At 41.2% G+C, this 7,217-nt stretch overlaps 1 pseudogene; it reads left to right on the forward strand.

Annotated features, from left to right (window-relative positions):
- The first annotated feature begins 2,047 nt into the window (after positions 1 to 2,047).
- On the forward strand, positions 2,048 to 3,009 carry LOC110199913 (serine/threonine-protein phosphatase 6 catalytic subunit-like; annotated as a pseudogene).
- The last annotated feature ends 4,208 nt before the right edge of the window (positions 3,010 to 7,217 follow it).

Raw genomic sequence — 7,217 nt, forward strand, 5'->3', positions numbered from 1 at the left:
AGTCATTCGTGCTGGATGGAGGAGGGGGGATGGTGGCAATAGGGAGTGTGAGGAGAGGAGTCAGCTCCTGAAAAGAACTAGGGATTCAGAAGTAGATGTGGGAAGGGGAGGGGAGAGTATTCCAGATGTTGAGGACACTCAATGGAAAGACACATGGATGGAAAAACAAGGAAAGTACTTTGGATAGACAGCAGACTTCATGAAGGGGAGTGGTGCTCATTAGCAAGTAAAGAGAGGCTAGAGCCTCATAGCCATGGGCTTGAAATGTCGAACAGAGGAGTCTGTCGTTTTCCTAGAGAGAAACTGAGAGCCAGTGATCTTTCTTGAGCAGACAAGTGACATGGTGACTACCTCGAAGGTAGGAGGAGGAAAAGGGATTAAATTATCAGGAAATATTTTTAATGGTATTAATAACACTTATTAAAAATAGAGGGTCTTCAATATCTCACACTTATACCAAGAGAAGGTCAAAATGGGTACATGATTTACACATAAACGGTGATACCATAAACAAATTAAGAGAACATGGAAAAGTTCATTTGTCAGATTTCTAGAGAAGGAAAGAATTTAGGACCAAATAAGAGATAGAGAACATTACAAAATGTAAAATGGATTATTTTGATTATACTAAATTTTAAAAATTTTGCACAAGTTGAACTAATGCAACCAAAATCAGAAGGAAAGCAGGAAACTGGGGGTGGGGATTTTACAGCAAGCATCTCTGGTAAAGGCCTCGTTTCTCAAATATACAGAGAACTGAGTCAAATTTATAAGAATACAAGTCGTTCCCCAATTGCTAAATGATCAAAGAATATGAACAGGCAGTTTTCAGATGAAATCAAAGCTATCTGTGGTCATATGGGAAAAAAATATTCTAAATCACTATCAATTAGAGAAATGCACATTAAAACAACTCTGAGGTAACCACCTCACACCTATCAGATTGGCTAATATGACAAACAAGGAAAATGATAAATGTTGGAGGGGATGTGGGAAAACTGCCTCACTAATGCGCTGTTGGTAGAGTTGTGAACTGATCCATCCATCCCCATTCTGGAGAGCAATTTGGAACTATAACCAAAGGGCTATCAAACTGGGCATATGCTTTGACTGGCAGTACCACTTCTAGGTCTGTATCCTAAAGAGATTTTTTAAAAAGGGAAAAGAACCTATTTGCACAAAATACATATAGCAGCTCCTTTTGAAGTGGCTAAGAATTAGGATTTCCATCAATTGGGGAATGCCCGAACAAGTTGTGGTATATTATTATAATGGAATATTATTGTGCTTTAAGAAATGATAAGCAGGATAATCTCAGAAAAACCAGGAAAGACATGAACTGATGCTGAGTGAAGTGAGCAAAATCAAGAGAACATTGTACACAGTAACAGCAATATTGTACAATGAAGAACTCTGAATGACTTAGCTCTTCTCAGCAATAAAATGATCCAAGACAATTCCAAAAGAATCATGTTGAAAAATGTTATCCACCTTCAGAGAAAGAGCTAATGCCTTCTGAATAGACTGAAGCATACTATTTTTCTTTCTTTTTTCATTTGAGTTTTCTTTTACAGCATAACTAATGTGGAAACATGGTTTACATGACTGCACATGTAAAACTTATATCAAATTGCTTGCCTTCTCAAGGAGGAGGGAAGGGAGAGAGGGATAAAATTTGGAGCTCAAAACTTAAAAAAAATAATGTTAATAATTGTTTTTACACGTAATTGGGGGAAAATAAAATATTTTTAAATAGAAGGTTTTGTAAGCCTTTAAGTACTAGAGAACTGTCAGTTACTGTTCTAATGTTCGAATTTATGATGGACAAGAGTTACACAGAATGGGAAGGCATGTGGAGGTTTAAGCTGTTCCCTGGCAGGAACATCCATTATCGTTAGTCCAAAAATGAAGTGTTAGGTAAGGTTGGGGAAAGGGGTATAGGGGAGGTCATTACTGACTTGGAGATCAGGAGTGACTTTCTGGAGGAGGGGGGCAATTGAGTTAGGCCTTTAAGAATGGAGAGGGACTGCAGGTGGTTATTCCTAAAATGGTACCCCTGGACTTGGACAAGTATGTGGAGATGCCATGGCTCTCTAAGTATCTGCTGGAGAATACCCTAAAGCAAGTATGTGACTACATTTTTGACCTCCTGTTGAAAGAGTCAAATGTCCAGCCAGTATTGACACCAGTCACAGTTTGTGGAGACATACAAGGACAGTTCTATGACATTTGTGAACTCTTCAGAACTGGAGCTCAAGTTCCAGATACAAACTACATATTTATGGGCAATTTTGTAGGCAGAGATTACTACAGTTTGGAGACCTTCATTTGCCTTCTTGCACTAAAAGCTAAATGGCTCGATCACATTACACTCTTACAAGGAAATCATGAGAGTAGACAGATAACACAGGTTTATGGATTTTATGATGAGTGGCAAGCCCAATATGGGAATGCTAATGCTTGGAGATACTGTGCCAAAGTCTTTGGTATGCTCACAGTAGCAGCTTTAATAGATGAGCAGATTTCATGCTTCCATGGTGGTCTCTCTCCAGGCATCAAAACACTGGATCAAATCTGAACGATAGAAAGGACTTGGGAAGGAAGATCCTGAAGATATGAATGCTTGAGCAATCAGTCCACAGGGAGCAGGTTGGCTTTTTGGAGCAAAGGTCACAAATGACCTTTCTCAAAGTCTTTGCAAATAAGGCCAAGGTAGGGATGGGATGGGGAGGAAATCAGCCACTTAAAACTCATCTGCAGAGCATGTCAACTGGTGCATGAAGGGTATAAATTCATGTTTGATGAAAAGCTGGTGACAATATGGTCAGCTCCCAATTGTTGCTACTGTTGTGGAAATGTCGCCTCAATCATGGTCTTCCAAGATGTAAATACAACAGAACCAAAGCTATTCTGGGCAGTTCCAGCTTCAGGACATGTCATTCCTCCTAGGACAACTGCACCATATTTCCTTGGAGGCCTTTGCCCGTCCTGCTGATCCCTTTTCCTACCCACCCCCCAAATTCCTTGTATTTACCCCTCTACAATATATATTTTTTAGGCAATTGGGGTTAAGTGACTTGCTCAGGGTCACACAGCTAGTAAGTGTCAGGTATTTGGTCTAAAACTGGATTTGAACTCAGGTCCTCCTGACTTCAGGGCCATTGCTCTCTCCACTGTGCCACCTAGCTGCCCCTACAATATACTCTTTATTGAGCACTTTGCCGCTGAAATGCTGCCTCTTGCCTCCCGTCCCCCTTTTTTATTTTAAATTATCTAAATTTATTGTATTATGGTGTCTGTAGAAATATTTCTCTATTGATTTCCTCCCCATCCCATCCCTACCTTGGCCTTATTTGCAAAGACTTTGAGAAATGTCTTAACATCCACACAGCTACATGTAGTTCTTAATTATTACTGGTTTGGGGAGGAAAGAATATTTTTTCTCTTTTAAAAAAGCAAATTGGAAAGAATAGTCCACACCGACATATTCCCCTTCTCTTGTACTGTTCAGCTTTTTTTAAATGTGGTAAGTTTTAACAAATTTCAGCAGCAAAATTATGATTCAGTGGGCACGCTGGACTGTAAATGCCTTTGAGTTGTCTACACCTGTTCCAGCCATGAACATTGTACTTTATTGGATGACATTTTAAGTGGCTATAAAAGAAGTTGGTTGAAAGTGGGAAAAAATGGAGAGGAATTCAACAGGCAAAGAGGGACTGGGAGGGCATTTGAGGCACGAAACAGCCTGGGCAAGGCATGAAGGCAGGAGAGCAAATGGTCAGCTCAGGGGATGGTGAAATCATGCAACTTGACTGAAAGGGCACGGTGTGCATGGAGAAGAGCCATGGAATGGTGAAGGGGTCCACAAGGCTTTCAGCTCTACTCCACACACTATGAAGATCTGCCTTGGAGCAGCTCAGGGCGAGAAAGCAGTAGTGAGATGATCAATATGACAGTGTTTCTATTAGAGGACTCTGGGGAGGGAGAGAAAAAAAGAGAAAGAAAGCAAAAGAGAGAGGGAAAGAGAAAGAAAGAGGGAAAGAAAGAATGAGAGAAAAAAGAGAGAGGGAGAGGGAAAGAGAGAGAAGGAAAGAGAGAGGGAGAGACAAGGGGAAAAAGGAGAGAGCAGAAAAGAGAAACAGAGGGGAAAAGGGAAAAAAGCAGAAAGTGAGGGAGAGAAGGGGGTAGATATTTTTGGTGAGGTGTATTAATGTTTTTTGATTTAACATAACTCATGTTTTCCTGTGCCATGCAGGTAGACCCCACACAAGGTTGACCCACCAACATCATTTCCATGCTTCCCTTAAATAACAACCTTGCCTTTTTTTCTATCTCTTCTGTGTTCACTTCTCCGTTTACAAGTCGTTGTTCCCCCATTCCAGTGTAAGCTTGAACGATAGCACTGCTCGCTTTTGTCTCTGTGTCTCCGCATGGCATAGTGGTAAAGGGCACTGGATTTGGAGTCCGAGGATTTGGGTTCAAATCGCTCTCTCTCTCAAAGCCTGCATAGCCTTGGATAAGTCATTTTATCTGATCTGTAAAATGAAAGGGGTTATACTAGATGGACTCTAAGGTCCCATCCAGCTTGAAGACCTTCAGATCAATAACCTTGTGCTTCAGTGTGTTTAATAAAGACTGATTGATTATTATTAATAATAATGTCAGTAGTAGTGATCTAGTGATATAATCTGTAATATAAAATGTTATTATTTATCAATAAGTTATGCAAAGTCCTTGAGGGCAGGATTTCCTTTTTGTGTTTTTATGCCCAGTGTCTAGCACAATGCTCCGTGTGAAGTGGATGTTTAATAAATGCTGATTGATTAGTTGGTAATATATGGGTGTCATTCCATGCAATGTAAACTTCTTGAGGGCAGGGGCTGTTTATGTTTATCTTTCCATCCCCAACACTTGTCATGATACAACACAAAATAGGTATGAAATAAATCCTTACATAATGGATTGAATTGAACATCTGTAGAATTAGGGGACTGGACCGGCCCACTGGCATAGTCACTGAGGTTTCTCCCAGTTCTACATTGATAATCCTATGAGCCTAGAACTGTTTACCTGTGTTTGAATTCTTGGGCGAATCCATGAATTCATTGGTGTGGGTCTTCCTTCCCAGCATTTTGAATGGGGAAATGATCAGATCTATGCATGAAAGAATTGTTCAGACAAACATGTGGAAAAAGGATTACAGGGGAAAGAGTTGAGACAAGAAGGCCTTTGAAGAGGGTCATTGCAGCATTTCAGGTAGGTGGTCAAGGATGGACCAGAGGATGCCATGGGACTGAGAAGAGAGGATAGAAATGAACCTCATAGCCTTGACATGGGGACTGGTTGGGAGATAGTGAAGTATCTTTGGATGTGATCTCATCCAAGCAAAATCCCCTCTTTGCACATAAAGATAGAGCCAAGAAGGAACCTCCCTGCTTCAACGTTTTCTCCATTGAGTCCTTTTAGTTTACCAGGAGAAAAAAACTTCATGAGCCCACTGTGACTTGCAACAGCCAGTGATTTGACTGGATTCAGTTAGTGCTTTGCAAATCTCACCAGCAGGGACTGTCATAATCCCTTGGAAAGCCTCTAAACCCTCTGCATTATGATGGAATTGATTAGGCAAATGCTGTTTTTTTCCTACGAGGGAACTCAATAAATGTAAAAGTATAACGCCAACCGCACTCCCTCCCCAGAACGTCCCGAGGCCCCACTAAGCAGCCATTTGTCACCACTGCAGTCCAGTAATGCTCCTAATTGGCCAATAAATGTGACCACAATAACTGCACCTGACATACAAAGACACGGTGGGCAATTAAAACTTATTTATTTGCATATGATTTTGACCCATCTCCAGCTATGCTCATTTTCAAGATCTGTTTATTTTCTTGAAGCTGAAAGGGGCTTCCATCTGCCGGGCTGGAAAAGAAAGAGGCTCCCGGTTAGATGAGGTGACAGAGCCACTTGGGTTTGGGGAGCTCCTGCCTCTGGGTGATTCAGTGGGACGCAGAACCTGGGCCAAAGGATGAGGAGCCAGCAATGGAGATATCACTGTTCTGCTCCTCTCTCTGGCCACTCCCTACCTCTAACACTACCTACCTCTAGTGAGTTTTACATCTGGCATCAGCAAAACGAGAAAGAAAGGCAATGGTTTGGCCTAGGAGTAGCTCAGGAAGAAGAGGGAGAGAATGGGGTGATAAACATGCAAAGGAGCACAAGGATGGGCAAGTGCAGGATTTTTCTTATAATTTATAAGAACTTTTTTCCTAAACATAATTCAATTTACCTTCCTTCTCTCCCTATGCTGCACAGGAATCAAGTTATCCCTCCAATGTTATTCTACAATTGAATCCCATCTCTAGAGCTAGAAAAGACCATAGAAATCTATTTACCCCACCCCACCACCATTTTCCACAGGAGAAAATTGATGTCCAGAGATGAAAGTGACTTAAGATCATAGATCTCTCTCGTTTTACAGATGACCAAACTGAGAACCATAGTGGCCTGTCCTGTGCCACAAAGTTAATAATAATAATAATAATAATAAAGCACTGGGCCTGGAGTCAGGAAGACTCACTTTCCTCAGTTCAAATCTGGTTGCCCAGAACAACCTAGGTCACTCTCATCTTCCTATGACCCAATTCATTTTCCACTGATGGAACCTGTCCAAGAGAGGCTGATTGGCTAATTTAGTGAACTACCTATCCAACTTAGTACCATAATCTGGACAGCATGGCTTCCCCATGGCTCTTTTGAGCATCCACGGTTCTCATCAAAGAGGCTTTGTCCCATTCCTAAGCCTGATGCAGATAGCAGCCTCTGAAGAATTATGGACACCAAAAAAATAGTTCTCCCCTGATGGAGGCTTAGTTTCCTTCTCCATTTAATGAAGCATTTGGACCAGAGGGCCTCTGGGTTCCTTCTAGCTTCGAAGCCATGATCCTATGAAGACAGAAAGAAAGCAAACGTTATCAACTCTGATTTTATATCTATTTTCTTTGTCAATCGAAATAATCTTTGGATTGGGAAGGACAGAACAGAAACGGCTAAGAAGGAGTTAAAATTCTAAATAAGGAGAGTACCTAGCTGTCCTTGATGAATTCAAGTTGCCAGGCCCAAATGAATTACATCTCTGAATACCGAATGAACTGGCCAAGGTGACTGCTGAGCTTTTGTCAGGCTTTGGGACTGGAGAAGGGCATGTTTTTTTTTTAAGG

This window comes from Phascolarctos cinereus, unplaced genomic scaffold, assembly GCF_003287225.1.
Source record: "Phascolarctos cinereus isolate Bilbo 61053 unplaced genomic scaffold, phaCin_HiC Scaffold_5;HRSCAF=322, whole genome shotgun sequence".
In the NCBI taxonomy this organism is placed as follows: domain Eukaryota; kingdom Metazoa; phylum Chordata; class Mammalia; order Diprotodontia; family Phascolarctidae; genus Phascolarctos; species Phascolarctos cinereus.